This window comes from Puma concolor, chromosome A3, assembly GCF_028749965.1.
Source record: "Puma concolor isolate L17-30 chromosome A3, mPumCon1.1.hap2, whole genome shotgun sequence".
NCBI lineage: Eukaryota > Metazoa > Chordata > Mammalia > Carnivora > Felidae > Puma > Puma concolor.
In genome coordinates this window covers 74,473,458-74,493,515 of record NC_141669.1, presented here as the reverse complement: position 1 = coordinate 74,493,515, position 20,058 = coordinate 74,473,458, and the positions used below count along the sequence as shown (strand labels likewise).

At 45.9% G+C, this 20,058-nt stretch overlaps 1 long non-coding RNA gene across 3 annotated transcripts in view; it reads left to right on the top strand.

Moving 5' to 3' along the window:
• Positions 1 to 20,058, top strand: part of LOC147582536 (uncharacterized) — a 124,360-nt gene that overhangs the window by 36,491 nt on the left and 67,811 nt on the right. Inside the window, exons 3-4 of one of the 3 annotated variants that reach the window (XR_015249231.1) lie at positions 8,514 to 8,577; positions 9,475 to 9,836. The exons of 1 other annotated variant lie outside the window; for it this stretch is intronic. This is a non-coding gene — a long non-coding RNA (uncharacterized LOC147582536). Of the gene's footprint in view, positions 1 to 8,513; positions 8,578 to 9,474; positions 9,837 to 20,058 lie in introns of those variants that run through there. One more of the 3 variants, XR_015249233.1, reaches the window with a different exon arrangement.

The window sequence follows — 20,058 nt, the reverse complement described above, 5'->3', positions numbered from 1 at the left end:
AAAAGGATAAGAAAAAAGGGAAAACCCACTCTGCCATCAATAGGCAATACCTGCTCATGGCAACAATGTGGGCTCTGGAGACTTCACCTGTTTGAACTCAGGCTCTGTATGACTTACTAGCTGGGTGACTTTGGCCAAATCATGTAATCACTCTAAGCCTTGCTTTCTTTATCTGTGCAATGAGGATAATAATAAACTACTTGGAACGGTAGCTAAGAATGGGAAATGTAGGCTATCGTGGTCATAATCATCATTTATAAAGGTGATGATTGAAATCCTAGGCAGAAATAAGGGAGATCAGCATCCAGGTGGGTGGAGGAAGGGGTGTAGGTGAGAAGTCATGAATTCAAGTCTGACTGTAATACCCAGAAGACCCACTGCCCCAAGGAATGGTGTTTTGAGGCAAACTTGTGACCAGCCTGAGCCCAGACCCCAGGTTTGGCTTCAGGGGAGAGACAGGTGGATAAACCTGGATGAAAATATGTGGATGGAAAATACACAGGTTGACAGACTACATAAGGACTGTTCCAGAAATTCCCAAGTTTCTAATCAACACCTTGCTGGTGCCACCTTAGACTCATTGGAAGATAAACTCTTCCCTGTCCCTCTCTCCCTGAAGGTTGTTTCCTGACTTAGCACAGGAGCCACCTTTCAGCCTTCCAGCGCTTTCCAGTCAACCACCCCTCAAGGCTTAACCACAGCTCACACCAGATCTGCATGCCACCTGAGAGAATCAGCACAGCCCCTCTTTCTGGTCTGAGCAATCAGAGCACTCACTCAGTTCCACCCAGAAAAATGGTGTCAGGGTAATGGCAATGCTATCAAAGGCTGACTTCTCATGGCAAGGGCAGCAAAATCTGTAGAGAATAATGCAAAAGACAAAAAAAGAATAATGCAGAAATGCTGAACTGGTAGGGGCAGAGGATGGGGAGGGGAGATGGCTGGTCAGAAATTGAAGGAGACTTCTCTAGCAACCATTGCTGGGCCAGGTGAGCACAAACCCAAAAAAACAAAGATATAATCAGCAGTCAGGGTTGTGGTGGATCCAGTTGGCCAGAAGCCTGGGTTCAGGCAATTTCATTCTCTGGGAGAGTTTCCTATAGGAACAGGAACAGGAACAGGAAAGAAGTGAGAAAATGATCATTCAAATTAATAAATAGGTGAGGCAGGCCAGTGCCTCAGTCTCTGAGGGGGCTTGTGCCAGAGTCGAGGGTGCTGCATGGTGGAAAGGCATCTCAGCTAGAAAGAACCACAGCAAGGATAAGAGCTCTTAAGAATCCATGGTTCACAATCCAGCTCCACTGCTATGCCGCCTGTGCGTCATTTGCGCCCCACTCCCTGCCCACCAACACGTCCATCCCCTCTTTTCTATCTTGCTCTGTGCCCAGGTGACTGACCTCTTTAGAGTGCGTCACCTGGGTTTTGGATGGGTTCAGCCAGTGGGAGACATGGAAAGGATGGGAAAGCAGGAAAGAAGAGAGATCAGGGTAGTCCCTATTGCCTCTTGCTTGGAAGCCTGGTCCTGGCAGTGGCTGTGTCCCTTGGTGACTCTCACTCTACCCCCAGGGGTTCAGTTCTCACCCATCTCTGGTCTCACTCTTTCCACTTCTTAATCTTTTAGGTTTGTGGGTAGTCAGAGCTTCCTGCTGTTGCTCATCTCTGGGTGCCTCACCAGCTTTTGTTTGTCCCTGAATCCTGTCCTCAGCTCTCTAAATGAAGCCCTTCATTTGAAGCAGATCCATCAGATCCTATTCCCTACCAGGACCTGCCTGATAAAGCCACTTGTTAGCTGCATAAAAAAAACAATGCAGTCAATCTCTGGGCTCCACTTCGTCATGGGGGTGGGGGGGAGCGAGTACTAGAAATTGTGAGTATTAGACAATATAATGCATACAGTTCCCATCCTACCTCCCCACACCCCACCATTATCCCAGGTGATGCTCCAGCCAAAGGCTGGCAGGACAAAGACTCATGGATTCTGTAGGTCTCCCTGTCCCTCCTCCCTGAGACTTTCTTTCCCTCAGATAAACCCTGCTTGTTCTGACTGAAGGAGACAGGAAGAATATTCCTCTGGCTCCTCATCATGCAGGCCTGGGAAAGCAGGAAGGGCATTCTGCCAGCCCAGCACATCAACCTCCCCTCCCTCCAACCCCCACCCTACAAAGGTCAGCCTGCCCGGAATAAGGAAATACCCACAGCCAGGAAAGGTAAATCCAAATCCGAAAATACAGGAACTGAGTATTTCAACCAACATGGGCCTGCAGCGTCCTTGCAGAGCACTGTTTATGAAGCAATAAACCATTTAAATGACTCTATTTTGGAACCCACAAAGTCTCCTTGAATGGCTTATAGGAAGATACAGCTAATAAGAGTCTAGGACGACTGGAGGACTGGAGCATGAGGCTGGGGCATCTTTGCCTCAAAGCTGCAGGTTTCCTTTGGAGGAGGTGGAAACCTCTGTGAGAAGTAATAACCCCTGGAAAGATTGCCATGAGGTGTGTGCCCCTGGGGAAGACCCTAGGGTTCAGGCAGGGCAGCCTGAATCATGGATATTAAAGACCAGTTTTGTAAGGAAGAGTTATATGGAAAAGATACATAATTTTTTGTAGTGGGCAGGAAAGAGAGGGCTATAGTGGTGGTCAAAAGCATGGCATGGAGTCCTGAGTTTAAATCCAGGCTCTGCCATTTATTTGGTGTCTGACCTTGGCAAATGTCCTTACCCTCTCTGACTCAGTTTGGTCATCTGTAAGATGGGGATAACAGTAATAATACGCCTGTCTTATAGAGTTTGGGAGAGGATTAAATGAGATCATATATGTTATGTGCTTAGCATGGGGCCTGGCATGGTAAATGTTCAAGAAATTAGCCATTATCAAGAATGTTACCACCACACTCATCTCTTTCCATCTAGCCATTCTTTTTCCCAGCTCCAAAGAGAACAAGGGTCCCTGGGGAATAAACAGTGATAACTGACACCAACTTCTGGGAGGGTGGTATAGTAACAAATTCCAGACCCAGATCAACTCTCACAGCCCAGCAGAGTTTAGAGGCTGTTGGAGGGAAAGGGCAGAAGCTAGGAGAGCTGCATGGCTGGCAACAAGTGAACTGCATGCAAATGGTCGACGGAAGCATGCCAGAGGCTAGTGGTCTCCTCAGGGCAATTTCTTAGGTACTCTGACACAGGACTGCCAAAGCTGGACATGATTACACACCCCTTTGCAGAGGCATAATACTTGGGGGAGGGTCTCAGTTTTGAAAACACCATCATTTATAGGAAATACAATCAGTTGATGTTAGAAAGATGTGTAGCAAGAGACAGGACGGTTCCAAGGGAAGATCCAAGGCCATAGTCTACCTTGATAAATTTTCCAAGGTCTGGGGCTGTCCCTCATCAGGCTCCCAAACTTGATGTGGTCAATAGGCTGAGGGTGGATTTATCTTTTAGGAATAGACTGACATCAACCAAAGTAATAAAACACTGATATATATATATATTAGAATACTAATTCTCTCTGTCTCTGCCTCTTTCTTTCTTCCTAATATTTAATGAATGCCTACTATGTGTCAGGCAGCTATAAATAAAGCAGTCTCCAATCTCATAGAGCATGCATTCTACTTGGGAGATACATAAACATCTTTCAAGAGAATCAAAAGACAAGCCACAGACTGGAGAAAATATTTACAAAAGATCTATCTGAAAAGGAATGTTAAGCTAGGATATGCAAAAAATTGTTAAAACCCAACATTAAGGAGCAAGCAACACAAAAACTGGGCACAAGATCTAAACAGATAGATACCTCACCACAGAAAATACAAATGGCAAAATAAGCATATGAGGAAATGCCCAACACCATGTGTCATGAGGGAATTTCAAATTAAAACAATGAGATTATACTCCACACCTATTAGAATGGCCAAATTCCAGAACACAACAACACTAAATGTTGGCAAGGATGTGGAGCAAAAGGAATTCTCATTCATTGCTGGTGAGAATGCAAAATGGTATAGCTATTTTGGAAGACAGATTGGCAGGGTTTTTTTTTATTTTTTTTAATGTTTATTTATTTTTGAGACAGAGAGAGACAGAGCATGAATGAGGGAGGGTCAGAGAGAGAGGGAGACACAGAATCCGAAGCAGGCTTCAGGCTCTGAGCTGTCAGCACAGAGCCCGACGCGGGGCTCAAACTCCCGGACCTCTTATTCATAACTGCCCAAACTTAGGGGCAACCAAGATGTCCTTCAGCAGGTGAATGGATAGAAATAAACTGTGGTCCATCCATATAATGGAATATTATTCAGTAGTAAAAAGTAATGAGCTATTAAGCCATGGAAAAACATGGAGGAAACTTCAATGTATATTATTCAGTACAAGAAGCCAATCTGAAAAGGCTCCATATTGTATGATTCTAACTACTTGACGTTCTGGGAAGGGCAAAACTATGAAGACAGTAAAAAGATCAGTGGTTTCCAGGTGTTAGTGGGGAGAGAGGGATGAACAGCAGAGCACAGAGGATTTTGAGGGCACTGAAACTCTGCATGATACCATAATGGTGGGTACATGTCATTAGAAATTTGTCCTGACCCATAAAATGTACAACAAAAAGTAATGGCTCACACATACTGTGGACCTTGATTGGTGGTAGTGCATGAGGGGAGGTGGGGGGAGGGCTTAGGAGGGAACTCTGTACAGCCAGCTCCATTTTTCTAGAAACCTAAAGCTGCTCTAAAAGTCTATTAATTTTAAAAATCTACATAAATAATTAAGAGCAGAGAATGATAGGCACCATAAGAGATACTTAGGTTTAGGTGTGGGAACATGAGGAAGGGGGGGCACTTAGCCAAGTTAAAGCCATCTCCACAGAGCCAAGGTGAGGGGGCAGGGGAGGCATTCCAGGACAAGAGAACAGCAAGTGGGTGCAGTCCTGAGTAACGACCGCCCAGAAGACTGGGATCCCTGCCTCTGCAGGCCTGCACACCTTTTCCCTGCAGGTACACAATACACAGGGGGATGACCTATGGTCAGAAGACTGCATGGCATGCAAGAAGCCAGAGCAAGGGAGGAAGTGATCCCGGGTAGTGAGCTGACAGAAGGCCTCGGTGGCCTCCTGCCAGTCCAGGCCTCACCCTGCCCAGGGCCGGGATGCTTTTGGATGGAGGCTGATCCCCAGAGGTAGTGCTGGAGAGTCTGCCCCATTGCCCCTGTCATCCATAAGTCCTTTACGCAGGTTGGTTGATGCAATTCAGTTGGCTACTGTTAATCTTGCTTGGACAAATTATTCAAATTGTTCAACCTCTCTGTATGTATTTACTCATCTACAAAACGGGGATAATAAAAGCTACCTTGCAGAGCTCAATGGTGAAGATGAAGAATCTGTGAGGTAGTGAAGCTATGTGAAGCCCCTCTCCCAAAAATAGTAGCTGTTCAATAGATGGTTAATTTTAATTGCTGTTGTTTGTATTGTTTTGATTATTCCTCACCAGCCTGTGAGCCACGTCAATTCTTTAAGGGACAGAGGTAGAGCAGAGGAGTGGCCTATAAAGTGGTCTAGGGCACACAAACAATCTGTGTAATCCCAGGCAAGTACTGTGAGAACCAGAGAGGAAATTCCAGGAGGAGAAAAAGCTTTTTAAATGACTTACTAAGGTGAACTGAGCACATGTGGAGCTGGCAGTGGTTTTACGAGTTCAAGAGAATGGGCAAGAGACAACTGAGATGAGTGAGGACAGGGAAATCAAGGGGTCTGGACATATGGGAGGTCTCCTATATTGAACTCCACACTTCCCAAAACACTGAGTTGCCCACCTTCTGACCCAAAGCACTGGCTATACGAGGAAGGAAGTTGCCTCTAGGAAGGGACCTCTGTTCCTAGAGCAGCCATGAACTTGATGAGCAAGACGAAATGACTCCATCTGTCCCAGAAACAGAGAGTGCAGACCAGAGGAGGGGAAGAACATTCTGTATTTTCTCCTTTATTCCCTTTCTTCCAGCCTTCCCATATTTGACAGCCTCCATTTTCTTACTAGTGGAGGGGAAAAAAGACAACTAAGATTTTTCTTGAATCTTGGCAACAGAGCTCAGACTTTTATTAGTGTGCAGTAAAAATGGCACTGACCTCAGTAACAAATAAATTAAATCCTGGTTGGCTTGGAGTTTAACATCTTGGCCTTTCTAAGTTCACTTACCAAGTGATTTACTTCCTTAGCTCCTTTAACCCAATATCCCCAGCAGCTGACCTTCCAGTGGTTATCATTTATCTTGCCTCAGGGATACAGATCAAAGACAAAGCTGAAAATGGGTCTTAGAAATATTCATGAAGATTAGGGGCGCCTCAGTCCACTCAGGTGATGATCTCATGGCTTGTGAGTTTAAGTCCTGCATCAGGCTCTGAACTGGCAGTGTGGAGCCTGCTTGGGATTCTCTCCCCCTTTCTCACTGCTGTTCCCCCTGCTTGCAAGCTCTCTCTCTCTCTCATGCTCTCTCTCTTTCAAAGTAAATAAACATTAAAAAAAGAAATATTCATGAGGATTGAATGTGTTTTAGACATGCATACCATGGAGGAGTGAGAGCTAGCTCCCTGTCTCTAGCTAAAAAAGAATTCACTTAAGGGATGGGCTATACAGAAGGAGATTTAAGTTGGGAAGTGGTGACCTGGGACCCAATTCCTGAACCTGTTCCTCATCAATAGAGTCACCTTGAGCAAGTCACATTACTTCTCTGAGCCTAAGTTCCCTCTCTGTGAAACAGAGGTTGGAGGGCTGGCTCAGGACACCCAGCCAGCTTGCCATTTATTTACCATGTCGCCAAATATTTATTCAGGTCTTGTCCTTCCAATCTCCTCAATGCCTTCAGTAGTCTAAGGATACCTGTTTTGATCATTTCACCATAGATAGTAACTGTCTCAGAACTGTTCAGTCTCCTCATCTGCAGCAGGGGTGGAGTAATGACCTAAGGTTCAGTGACGCCTCTAGTTACTGGCTCAGGGCTCTGCAGAGCAGCTGGCGGTGATGTTCCTGGGAAACGAGCTGGAGGCTGCTACAGTTTGGCTATTTCCCTGAACAGCTGGTGTGGAGAGTAGAGAGAGCAGGACAACCTCTGAGACTCTGGCCAACTTCAGTATGTATTAAGGGCAACCCAGATGGCTGCTAGCCAACAACCCAGGCCTGTGTAATTTGCACACTGTAGTTTCTCCTTCTGAAGGTCTCTCTCTCTGGTATATAGTGACAGAAGTTTGTTTCATTCCCCTTCTGCACCTGCCCACCTGAGTGAGGCCTCAACTTGAGTCTCTATCTCCACATGGATCCTCATGAGTCTCTTCCTTCCCCAGGGCCAATCTGTGACCCCTCACACAGGCTCCAAGACGATCGTGCTTTCTTGAGCAGGCTGTAGGGGAGGAGGTCTAAGGGAAGATCACATTCCCTTGCCCCACTGTGTTGCAAGTGTGGCTGTAGCTTCTTATTTTGCTAAAGCTGTAAGTTAATAAAACTGCTGAAAGCTGGGGATTGGCAAAAGAGAGTTACAATCACAGAATAAAGACAATTAAGTTGGGGGTGCCTGCATGGCACAGTTGGTTAAGCATCTGATTTTGTCTTGATTTCAGCTCAGGTCATGATCTTGCAGTGGTTTGTGAGATCAAGCCCCACATTGGGCTATGCACTGACAACGTGGAACCTGCTTGAGATTCTGTCTCTTCCTCTCTCTGCCCTCCTCTCTCTCTCTCAATCTCTGTCAAAATAAGTAAATAATCATTAAAAAAAAAAAAGTTGGAGGAGGCTGCCTATAAACTCTCCTAGAGCCCACTGACCCATGGCCTGGGTCCCCTGCCTGCCTTCTCCCTCCACAGCCTTCACGCCTGCCATCTGACTACAGAGCTAACCTAACTCCCAGACAGGGGGGCCCTTGGCCAGACTCCCCTACCTGGAGTCCAGCCCCCACCTCTTTGTTTTTTTCCTAGAGAAGAGGAAAGCTCCTCCTCTACAAAGTGAACCCTAGAAGAACTTCTGCAGTGAGTGTGGTAGCTATGTCTGCCCATTGGAAAGACAGCCTTCTATATTAGTATGCACAGCCATTTATTTCTTCTTGTCTCCATTTGTCCATTCTAGAATCAGCTCTGAGTTTTCCTCTGCATAACCAAAAAGCCCAGTGTTTTTCCCAAAACAAAAAACGGTCTTTTCTGGTAGGTAGATTTTCCTCTTCCTTTGCTAAACAGAAAATAGCTGAGGCTTTGGAATTACTGCGTTCCCTGCTTCAAGCCCTCCAAGTTGCAGTGGTATCAGGGTCTGATAAAGAGAGCACCCCATCATATAAGTAATGATCAGACATGAATAACCATATTTGGACCAGTCATAGTTGAAGGCAGAAGGTGCCAGGCAGCCTAGCACATGGCTTCATCAGCCAGCAGGACCAAATTATCCCTGTGTTTACTTTTTTTTAAAAAGGCACTGACCTATGAATAAATAGCACTTGACATTGAAAATTGCCACATTAAATACCCTGCTCCTCTCCCCGATTATAGCAGCCTCCGGAGCTCTTCCAAATTGTCACCTAGGATGAATATGACAGCAAACAATGCTTTAAAAGTAAGTAATCTGCTCTATAATTATTTTAGCGGCTGCAACTGCCAACCAGCAGGATCACTTATGAAAAAGGATGCAGTCGTTCCTTATTAAAAATGCATGAATATAGTCTCTTGATTGTGGAAATAATCAGCAGACTATCTAATGTAACAAGACTTAGCCACAGAAGAATTAATTAGGGTGAAATTGATTAAGGAAAAGAGGGTAAAAATCAATCTGTGATGATTCAGGCTCCGATTAAACTCAAGCATTAATTCTCACATTCTTTTCAAATTAAGAGCCTCATCTAAATGCTCTGCATTAATATTCCAGTGTACATCACCCTCCCTTAAAACCAAAGAGAAATGCAAGACATTTCTAATGAAAGCTAAAGATGATGTTCTTGTTGACTATAAAGCCTCTGTCTTAAGGATTTCAGGAGATTGGAGTTTTAATTATTATTTTAAATAAAGGGGCAAGGAGTTGGAGTGGGTGTAGTGAAATCCCCAAATTCATTCTGGTTTTGAACACTTAGCACTTCTGTCAGGAGATTTCTGACAGAAATCTAAAGGACAAACTAAAGGAAGCATGCAACACAAAAAATTATGTGGCAGCCTCCTGAATTCTCTTTGTTTTGCAGTGACCTGCTCTGGTACAGATAAGGGGAGCTTGAAGGGGTCATATGTATTCCATCCTTCACCCTGAGGCAGAGCTCTATCAAACCAGAGACCCATCCATAATTATCTACCATCTCCTGAGAGGCCTGCGGGCGCTCCACAACTCCCTTGGTAACACCGGCAGCTAATATATTCCCAGCTCCAGAATATGTCCTTCCCCCTCCCCCTGCAGCCATTAAAGGATGCTAGTGAGGAGAAGCTTCCCGCATCACTGATTTTTCTCTTTTCATTTTTCCTCCCTTAGGAGCCAGCTCTGTGGTTCCCGGCTCTCCCCAGCCAAACTGTGCTTACATTTCATAGGGTCACTGACCTTTCTTTCCTTGCTGCTCCAACAACTGCTATCTTTGCAGCTCTTCTTCCATCTGCTGCCTTGTTTTTTGTTCCATGGCCATTGTGGTTGAGTATGTCCTTTGTCTGAGCTGGGACAGACAACTCCTGGCTGAGAAGCATCCCGGAAGGCTCAGAGCCGTCCCTCTGTGCAGTATGCAACCACTCAACACCATCTGGGGGACCCACTAGCCAAGATGCTCTGAGGTGGGGCACTCAGGGTTGCCAGCCTTATCAGTGAAATATGGAAAGACAGAAATAAAGAAGCAATTTCAAGACCTTTGGCCTGAATATGATCTTCTTTTCTCTTTGCCACCCTAGAAGGTAATCATGGTCAGAGTGGGAGATAGAGTTGTTCAAGAGGCCTCCAAGCAGAATCTATTTCCACTTTGGGTAGTCTAGCCAGGTCTCCCTGAGGAGTTTGTCAAGCAGTGTGGCCTGGGAGAGAGCATTCCAGACGGAGGGGACGGTGTAAGGGGATCTGGAAACAGCATGAATATGGCAGGCTTCACTTTCCTAGGCCTACAAGGGAAATCTCATTTATATTTATTATAAAATATCCATGATGCTTTTCTCCCCCACAGACCTGCTTGCTAGTCTCAACTGCTTCAAGCATAGCTGGGCAGATGTCATTGGAGGAATCTGGGGTAGGCCACAAAAGAGCTATAGGGAGCTACCACTGAGAGCCTCAGGGAGAAGTCCACATACTACCTCAGGAACACAGTCATACTCTCCTAGAGCCTGGCTACACTGCCCATACCTCCAGCCCAACGCTCACCGTACGTGACTTTGAATGACAAACGAGGAATATGGCAAGGTGGCAAGGCCCTGTCTCCCCTCTCAGGATGTTCTTTCCCTTCTATGTAAATTTGTGGTTGCAAATTGTCATGAGGAGGCAGGGACCCCAAAGCAGTCCAGCCCTAAATGCAAATATTAATGGGGGAAGGGAAGGATGGTCATCCTAACAACACCCATCCACAGAGCCAGCATCTCAGACTCAACCAAAAGGTCCTGTGCCCTACACAAAGGCTACCATGGCCATAACCAATCCTCTTCCTCTTCTCTCTCCCCTCTCTTTTACACTATTCTTCTCCCATCTTTCCCTCAATTTGGTTATTAGCAACCTGATTCTAAGGACCTACCCAAGACTTAGACTTTATCCTTGGTACTGAGGAGGATGCAAGAGAAAAAGATGTGAACCCTGCTCTCCAGGATTTCACAGGTGGTCAGGAGAATGACATGAACCCACAGCAAGTGACAAACCATAATAGAGGAGCCACCAATTTAACATTGATGTCAGAAAGGAGCAACCCTTGGAACATGGGCTGGGGTAATCAGGAAGACTCTGGGGAATAGGTGGGACTTGAATTAAGTCTTGAGGCTCAGTTGGCATCACATAGATTGAAGGGAGAAAGGAAAGATTCTAAGGAAGGGTGGGACAGCAAAAGCCCAGGCTGGAGAGCAGGTTAGAGGACCCTTCAGTCTGACTGCAAGGGAAGATAATGCTGGGGAGTAAGGAAGCCAAGCTTCACAAAGCCTTGAATGCCAGCTATGGAGGTTTGGATTTTAAGCTAAGTTATTGGTTATCAAACTTTAGTGTGCTGCAGCATTCCCTGGGGTACTGGCTAAAATGAAAGATTCCCAGGCCCCAGACTCAGTAGGCATGGCATTTTAAAGTTTATTTATTTATTTTGAAAGGGGGGGGAGTGGGAGGGGCAGAGGGGGAGGGGCAGAGGGAGAGGGAGAGAGAGAATCCCAAGCAGGCTCCACACTGTCAGCAAAGAGCTCAACCCAGGGCTCAATCTCATGAACTGTTGAGATCATGACCTGAGCCAAAACCGAGAGTCGTATGCTTAACCGACTGAGCCACCCAGGAATGGGAGGGCATTTTAAATAAGCACCTCAGGTGACTCTGATGGTGACCCACAGGCATGTTTGCTGAAGGTTCTTTTCTCACCATTTTTGTCCTGTGGGTTTTGTTTGCATCATGGATACCACAGCACCAAAGAGGGTTCCCAGTTTCTGCAAGAATGTTGAGCCTTGTCTTCTAGGAACCTGGAGGCTGGGGCAAGGAACAATTTTGACTACACTAAAGCCAAAGGGAAAGCAGCTCTATTGGACAACTCACAACTAGAGTCATTCCTGAACAAGAGTGGAGAAGCTGCCTCAGACCCTGGAACTGTGTGGGGCCCCCTCTTGAGTGACCCCAGTGATTAAAAATGGAGCCAATGAAGAAATACCTTTGCTGGAGATATTGTAAAAGTGTTCAGCTCTAGGTTCCTTTAAATAGCTATCTCCCGGGGCACCTGGGTTGCTCAGTCAGTTGAGGGTCTGACTTCGGCTCAGGTCATGATCACACGGGGTTTGAGCCCCGCATCGGGTTCAGTGCTGACAGCTCAGAGCCTGGAGCCTGCTTCAGATTCTGTGTCTCCCTCTCTCTCTGCCCCTCCCTGCTCATGCTCTGTCTCTCTCTCTCTCTCTCTCTCTCTCAAAAATAAACATTAAAAAAAAAACCTGTCATTAAAAAAATAATAGGAAGGGAGGGAGGGAGGGAGGGAGGGAGGGAGGGAGGGAGGGAGGAAGGAAAGAAGAAAAAGCTATCTCCCTTTAGCACTGTGACATACATTGAACCCTGGATCCACCATTTAATACATGCGTTTAATGGCAAGTTACTTGCCCTCTCTATTAAACCTGTTTGCTCAAGTCTCAATGTTTGCTGGGAAATTTTCAAACCTAGAGAAAAGTTGAAAGGATCATACAGGAAAACCTATAAATCTTTATCTAGATTTACCAAGTGTTAACATTTTGCCATTTGTTTCCCTTTTTTCACTTTATATAAACATGTTAAGTATACATAGGTTTATATATTATATATACACACTTATTGTCTATCTATCTATCTGTCTATCTATCTATCTACTCTTTGTTTTTGCAAAAGCATTTGAAAGTCACAGATATCATTACATTTCACTCCAAATACTTAGGAACCAGGACATTCCTCCTATAATTCCTCCCATAACCACAACATCATTATCACACCTAAGAAAGTTAACATTGATGCAGTAATATTAGCTAATTTATAAAACATACTGAAATTTCTCTGATTCTCCCAAAATATTCTTTATGGCTTAAAAAAAACACAGGATACAATCAAGATTCACAAAGTATATTTAATTGTCATGTCTCTTTATTTTCCTTTAACTTAGTATGGGTCTCTCCCTGTCTCTGTTTTGTTTATGACATTGGCATTTTTGAAGAGTCCAGGAAAATTGTCTTGTAAAATGTTCCACAATCTGGATTTGTCTGATTGGATTCCAGCTATTTGGGGGCAAGAATATACTATCAAGGTGATGCTGTGTCCTCCCCGTGGCACCCTGTCATGTCATGTCAGGAGGCATGCCCTGTCCGTTTGTCCCATTCATGATGATGCCACATTGAATTACGTAGTTAAAGTGTACACCATATGTTTTGACACTTGGTTAGATTTACCTAAGCACTGTATTGATCAACTCAGTCAGATTGTAAAGTGCTTGAGGGCAAAAACTGAGTCTTTGGAAAATAATACTTTGCAGTTTACAAGATTTTTTCATAGAGCTTATCTTGTTTCTTCCTCAGATACCTCTAAGGGAGATATTTTTATTCCCATTTTACAGGAATGCAAAATTTCAGTGTTTAGGAACCCTGACACTGAATCCCAGTTCTACCCTTTCATAAATGTGTCTTATGGCAAATTACTTTAACCACTCTCTTAAAATTCTGTTTGCTCAACAGTAAAATGGGAATAATAGTATCTTCCTCCCATAGTTGTTATGAGGGCTAAATGGGGGCATTGAAAATAAAATGCTTGACATAGTGTTTAGCACGTAAAGAATGCTCAAAAAATGAAAGTGTTCTATCTGTAGAGCTAAACATATTATGTGCACTCACACATAAACACATACATACATATACATATATACATAGACATATATTCGTATATATACATATATACATAGACATATATACGTGTGTGTGTGTGTATATATATATATATATATATATATATATATATATATATATAAATGCTTAGGAAAGTTAAGTGTCTGGTCTGTGGTCCTCAACAAAACAGCAAGCAGAACCCAATTCAAGCCCCATCTGCCTGGCTCCAAACCCAAACCCTATGCCCATTATTCACACACTATCCTGCAGGCATTGGGCCAACCCTTATCACATTATAGGAAACATTTGATCAAAATCATTTGAATAACGTTATAAAAATTAGTCTTAAAATATCTTATTCACACTTAATTTCAAGATGCACAAAGCAGGACCCTACTGCTCTGATCATACAGGTTGGCCATGGGTCCGCATATCAATGCCCTTTCTTCCCAGAATCTGCTAGTATGCTGCCTTCAGCTCACTGCTGTGTTGGCAATCTCACAACATCCCAAGCTCTCCACATTAAACAGCAGTCACCATGCACCCAGAAGCAACATATTGTAGCCAGAGATCATTCTGTCTTTGACCTTAAATGTTCCCCTGTGCTGCCCTGCAGAATAATTGCTCTGGAGTAGGAACAAGACCAGAGAATGAGCCTTGGTTGAAGTGGGGAAGCTTTAGGAGGCCAGGCCAGGCAGAAGTCCCTGAAAGCTCCCATAGGCTTTCATTAGAAATTCCCATTCCTGCTTTCTACTAAGTACCCCAGCCCCTGCCCCAGTCTATAGAAGGGAATCCACAGAAACAGCAAACCATCATTTTGAGTCAAGGGTCTTTATCCCATGTGAACTAGGATGGGTCCACCCAAGAACTAATCCCAGGGGTGCTTGACTGGCTAAGTCAGTGGAGCATTCCACTCTTGATCTCAGGATTGTGAGTTCGAGCCCCACATTGGGTGTGGAGATGACTTAAAAAATAAAGTCTAAAAAACCCCAAAAAACCTAATCCCACCTTGTCTATGATTTTGAAATGTGGGTTTACTGTTCAGACACATGTCTGGGATCCACAGCAAGGAAAGATCACTGCTAATGAAGAGTTCACAGAGGTGGTGGGCCTTGGAAAAGGGTGGATTGGAGTTGGATAAGGAGGAGGAGAAAGGGAAGTCCTGATTTTGTGGGCATGGGGGCACAGAGCATTAGTAAAAGCACAGAGGTAGGATAACAAAGGACCGATTCAGGGATGGAGGGGACAGTATGTGCCCAGGAGGAGCGCAGAGAGGGAAGAACTCCTCCCTTCCAGACACAGAGCAGATTGTGGCTGTGGAGCAGCTGAATATTTTATTGATGGAAAATTGGATGTGGCTATGGTGCTTGGGATGTGGATTCTGATTTCATGGCTGGGTGTACTAGATGGCCGATTAGGCCACAGAAGGGAGACCCACACCCCCACCCCCAAGTTTCCCAGGTCAGCGGGACCCAGATAATGACCTTTCTTCCAGGCAGCATCAGTGTGTGTACATGCTCTGGCATGAGCCAGATGAACAACCCATTGCCTCACAGGTTCTCGGTTCCAGTTATTCAGCAGACATACATGTAGCACCTACTGCTGTACCAAGTATCGTGTTAAATACAAATGAGATATAGATGTCTCTGCCCAGGGGACAGCTTGGAGACACAGACCCCCTAACAGGCCTCTAACTGTAGGAAGAACAAAGTACTATGGCCTGAGGCAGCACAGAAGAGGGGTCCCCCTGTGCTGATGCATTCCCCAGACAAAGAGGAAAGAGAGGGATGCTACCCAGAGTTTACTGAGGACTCTGTTTGGGGTAAAGCATGAGCTGGGAGCTTGTTCTATACTCTAACCCTTAATCTTCATAGTCACTGTAAAAAGCAGGTATCACAGTTCCTAACTACGTAGACAAAAGGCATTCCAGGTGGGCACATGGGAAAGAACCCTGGAATGTGAAGACACTTAGCAGTTTGGAGAAGCTGAAGCATCAGAAGCTTACCAGGGTTGGGGCTGGCAAGAAATGAGCTGAGGAAGATGGATTGGGAAGACAGATGACAAACTTGGACTTTACCCATCTAGCCCATGAAGGGTTGTAAAAAGGATGGTGCCAAATGTCTCTTTCACTCCTTCTACCCTGATGGCCTCTCTGGTCCTGGCCTCCTCTCCACATACTAACCATTCTCATCATATCAACACATAATGATCGCACACCTTTACTGGGAGCCAGACCCTCTCCTGGGCACTGGGGATGTGACAATGTACAAAATAAGGGCCTACTCTCATGAAGTAATGAACGAGAGAGTAGTAGAAGGAGACAGACAGTATCTAGGACACAAACACACAAAATAAAGGCAAGATTGTGATAGGTTCTGTGACAAAAATCAAACACATACATGGGACAGAAAGAAATGGGGAGGGGCAGGGGGCTGCTTTAGTTAATTGTTTCTTCTTCTTTCCATGGAACTCTGGTTGCTATGGAGTACAGGGGTCTCAGGACACAGAGTTGGGAAGCTGTTTAGTTCCCCCCATTTCAAATCCTTTTCTTGAAAGTAAGTTAACTTCCTAGAAAAACATATCCCATGCTTCCAACATTCCTGGGCCTCTGATGCTGCTCCTTGCCAAGACTGGGGGAAAGGCCCCTAACTTCAGACACAGCCTAACCTGATTCTTGTGGGGATTAAGCTAGCAAGAGGCATGGCATGAGACATCCTGTGCCCTCCCCACCAGTATCAGGAGCCCAAAGTGCAGAGCCCACTTTGAATCCCAGAGCTGGAAAGGAGAAAATGGTGAGGCCATGCAGGACAGACAGTAGATGTTTGCGGAACATTTTCAGGGATGGGTTCCTTTCCCTTCATCCATGAGCCATTGCAGAATATCATCCTCTTGGCAGCCAACAGTGTCCTTCTTTCTCTGGAATGACCCCTCTGCTTCAGTGCCCTATCTTGGCCTGTGGGCAGGGAGAAGACATATTTAATCCCAGGCCCAACAGTCCTCAGAGACCAAGTCAGCCTGAGTAGGCTTCTCCCAGTTCACACAATCTTGGGCCCTTTGGACGTCTCTCAGTGGCCAGGGTGTTTGTCCTGGGAGTGAGGGGAGCACATAGGATGCTGGCAGGGTGGCTTGTCATACCTCAGTTTCTGGACCATGGAGCTGGATAGGCAAGGAAGGCTGTGGTGTGGAGCTAGAAGCCCAATGAGTGGCCTCCTCAGATATGAGCCAACCTGCTGGAGCTCAGACATAACACACCCAAAGGGAATGGTGAGCAAGTCAAACCGGTGGGGCTGGATCCCAAGCTGTGCCATCCTGGAAGGATTCTTGGAAAACCAGACAGATGCTAAGAAGGGTTGGAGTAAGAACCCAGCTCATGCCTGCACCAACCTGAAGGAGAGGGGTGGGGGGAATGTGAGGGTGGGCCTGGACCACCTGCAGGCCAGAGGCCACATTGGGATCTGGGCTAATGTCAAGATGTATTCCCAAGTTCAGAGAAAGAGGCAATCCATGCTGGACTGCTTATCAGTGCCTTCCATCCCGCAAAGGAACCATGGCTGGGTCTGGTTTTATTACAGCACTTTTGACCTCTTGCTTCCCTCAGGGAGGCATGGAAACAACTGGGGACCCTGGAGAATAATTTGGCAGCCACCTCCCTCACTTAGAGGATTTTTTCCACCTTTCCGCCCTCCTATAGGCATTTCCTAAAGCCCAGCCTTCTGAGAGGTGACAAGAAAGAAGCGTGTTAAATTTCACAGAGCAGAGCATTATTATTATTCCCAGCCAGAGCTCAATATGATGCAGAATTTGAGGCCATGCATGTGAAAAAGTGCAAATCCATCCTCACAATTTTTCCAAGATTCCATCTCAAGCATCCTAAAGCTGAATAATGGGGAATTCAGCACTCTTCTCCATTCTCTCTGCTTCTCTGTCTCTGTCTCTCTCTCCCCGCACCCCCCCCACCCACGCACACAAGCATGCATATATGCACCATCCCCCTTACCCATTTCAGAATCTTCTCTTTTCTGCCAGTCTCTGCCTCCTCCTCCCCACCCCCACCTCCCTTCTTAGAAGGAGCACACCAGGACAAGAAAATGTCCCAACCACAGAACTGATTTCTCAGAAGGAGTTGTTAATGCAGATATAGCCCCAGAATCATTGCTTCCCCGAGCCCATTTCTCAGACCCACCATGTCTAATGTAACCCAAGAAATGATGCAATTGCATGTAGTGGCCTTCACCAGACAGTGCCCAGGGTTGCCCCGGAGAGCCATATCTGCTGTTGTTTTAGGAAAAGGCTAGCTCACTTTCTGTGGCAGGAGGCTGCTGATATGGTCCCTTCCCAGGGATTGGCAGCTCTGAGGGGCTTGGAAAGAGCACTTATAAAACACAGATTCACAAATGGGCTGCCAAGGGTCTGGGAAGGCCCTGAAACTGAATGCACTAGTGTGAGTATGTGTGTTTTCCTTGGGATGAGAATCTGTTTGTTCTGTCTGATTCTCAAAGGAGTCAGAGACCCCACCCAAATGGTTACTAGTTTGGGGCGATAGGTAAAACAAAAAGATGAAATGTTCCTTCTCTCATTTTTCCCATTGATGAGTGTGTTTTATGCAATTCCTCGTGTAAAATAGAAGCCTGAGCCCATAGAAATCAGGGGTTGAACATCCTGAATATGCAGTTCCATGGATAGTCACCAAGAGAAGATCTGAGCAGGAGACATGATGTCACCTTTGGGGAGGAGACTCTTCAGCTGTCTGGAGTGAGGGGAGGAGGTAGGAGAAGAATCAGTAGCCTTGGACCCCCAGGGAGAGGCCAGATCACCTTTCTGGGACACAGCCCAGGCTCTGCATTGAACATGTAGCTCTAAAGGAGATGCTGTGCGGATTCCAAGCTGCCAAATCCTGGAGGCCCTAAGGGAGAACCCAGCTCCAATCAGCCCAGATGGTGTCTGGGCATCCTGTGCCATACCTACCAGGATCAGGAGCCCAAAGTACAGAGCCCACTGCAAGTCAGAACTAAGACAGCTCAACACCAAGACCAGCTTCCCTGACCTCCCACAGGAGGGAGAAGAGAGAATGAGGGCCTCCACCCACCAGCCTCTGAGTCTCTTTAGCCCTTGGCATGGTAATTAATGGCCGGGAAGTTATACATCAGCCTCAGCAAGCTAACATGGCAGGAGCTCCTTCCTGACAGCAGAGCTAATAAGAAATTTGCTAATGCAATTTATCACTTTAAAAAGCCATATGTCAGTGAGTATGAGCACTTCTCTGCAGCAGCCAGTCTAATTGTCAGAGCAGAGCAGCAAGCAGCTCTCTGAATGAGGTGAGGATGATGTCTTCACTGAATCCGTGGTGCAATGCAGCAGACGGGGACTGGGAGGAGGGGTGCTGGGCCCCAGGCCCTCAGCCCTTTCTGCTCTCAAAAAGCTGGTCTCTGCAACACTCTTCTAAGGACCTATTAAGAACCAGATGTGCCCTGAGTTCCAGCCCCTGCTGGAAGCTGAACTTACAGCCACTCGGTTTATGCCGCAGCATTAAAATAAAAAAACAGGTCTGTCTGCAGTGACAGCTGATCTAAGTCTCAGCCAGTGAATGTCAACACACCAGACCCCATTCGGGCTCCTGGCAAATTTGCTTTTTCTCTCTCAGGCCTCTGCAATGACTCCGTTCGGGACAAGGACCACTAGTCCTACGTCAGATGCAGAGAAAGAAGATTAGAAATCCACCTCTGGCTCAACAAGATCTCTGTTCCCAGTTTAGACAAAAAGCAACTTGCTTTGCATGCCCAGTGTTTGGCAAAAACAAACATTGGTTTCCAGAAGGGGATAAACTGCCGTCATGGGATGTTGTTTCACTCACTCCAAACCATTTGCCCCCAAAGAAAATTCATAGAGAAGCAAGTGAAGCAAGTATCCCTCGTGGGAACAGAGCCCAGGGCTACCAGGAGGGACTGAGTGCCCACATATCTAGATCCCCACTGCTTTCTGGAATAGTCCTCTTAGTTATCACTGGGACTGAAGGGGGATGGGAAGAGTGATGAAGGAAGGCAAGCCACCGACACTCAGAGACACATCACACCCAATTTTAATCAGTTCAACTTTCCTCTACACCAGATGTTGATCCTAATTTTTCCCTGTCCTTTAATTAATTCTTCGAATTTTGGGTGCCAACACTCAAGGAAGACAAAGCACAAGGACCCAGGTAACAGCCAGTGGAAAGAAGTAATGCTATGCCAGAGCTCTGGACAGCTCAGAGTGTGTATACCACCCCTGATAACTGAGAGGAGCCTAGCGTGCATCAGCCAGTGCCTAGAACAGTAGGCTACCTTCTTGTTTAAAACTTCTCTTCAGGTTGGGTGTCCAGCTTCGGCTCAGGTCATGATCTCACGGTCTGTGAGTTTGAGCCCCGTGTCGGGCTCTGTGCTGACAGCTCAGAGCCTGGAGCCTGCTTCAGATTCTGTGTCTCCATCTCTCTCTGACTCTTCCCTACTTGCACGCACTCTCTCACACGCGCTCTCAAAAATAAATAAACATTAAAAAAAAAAAAACCCACTTCTTTTGACCTGATGACCCCCTTACCCTCAGGAGTGAC